The sequence below is a fragment of the Myotis brandtii genome, unplaced genomic scaffold (genome assembly GCF_000412655.1).
Source record: "Myotis brandtii unplaced genomic scaffold, ASM41265v1 scaffold806, whole genome shotgun sequence".
In the NCBI taxonomy this organism is placed as follows: Eukaryota; Metazoa; Chordata; class Mammalia; order Chiroptera; family Vespertilionidae; genus Myotis; species Myotis brandtii.
The window spans coordinates 10,967-11,234 of record NW_005371249.1 but is presented as its reverse complement, the minus strand read 5'-3'; the positions used below and the strand labels follow the sequence as shown (position 1 = coordinate 11,234).

The 268-nt window shown below is 67.9% G+C and overlaps 1 protein-coding gene across 7 annotated transcripts in view; it reads left to right on the top strand.

Annotated features, from left to right (window-relative positions):
- The window catches only part of ALDH1B1 (aldehyde dehydrogenase 1 family, member B1), a 211,716-nt gene that overhangs the window by 207,246 nt on the left and 4,202 nt on the right, over positions 1 to 268 (top strand). Inside the window, exon 1 of one of the 7 annotated variants that reach the window (XM_005883917.2) lies at positions 1 to 74. The exons of the other annotated variants lie outside the window; for them this stretch is intronic. The gene's annotated coding sequence lies outside the window, so the exon portion shown is untranslated. The remainder of the gene's footprint in view (positions 75 to 268) is intronic. 7 annotated transcript variants of the gene reach the window in all.

Here is a 268-nt window from a genome sequence, read left to right as displayed (position 1 = left end):
AACCCCAGGCAGGAGGCAGGACAACCCGGGAGAGCCCGAACCCGCGCCGGAGCGTGAGCCCGAACCTGCAGCAGGTAACAAGGTCCCTTCTCCCGGGCGGCCTCAGCTCCCGTCACCGTGATGGGAGCTTCCTCTCTTGGCCTCGGCTTACCCATCTGGGGGCGTCTTTCCGCCTGGCGTGCGCTGTAGGACCCTATCCACGCTTTCCAACCCTCTCCCGCGCCCAGGTCCCAGGTCCCAGGTCCCCAGGTGGCACCTGAGGGCACTG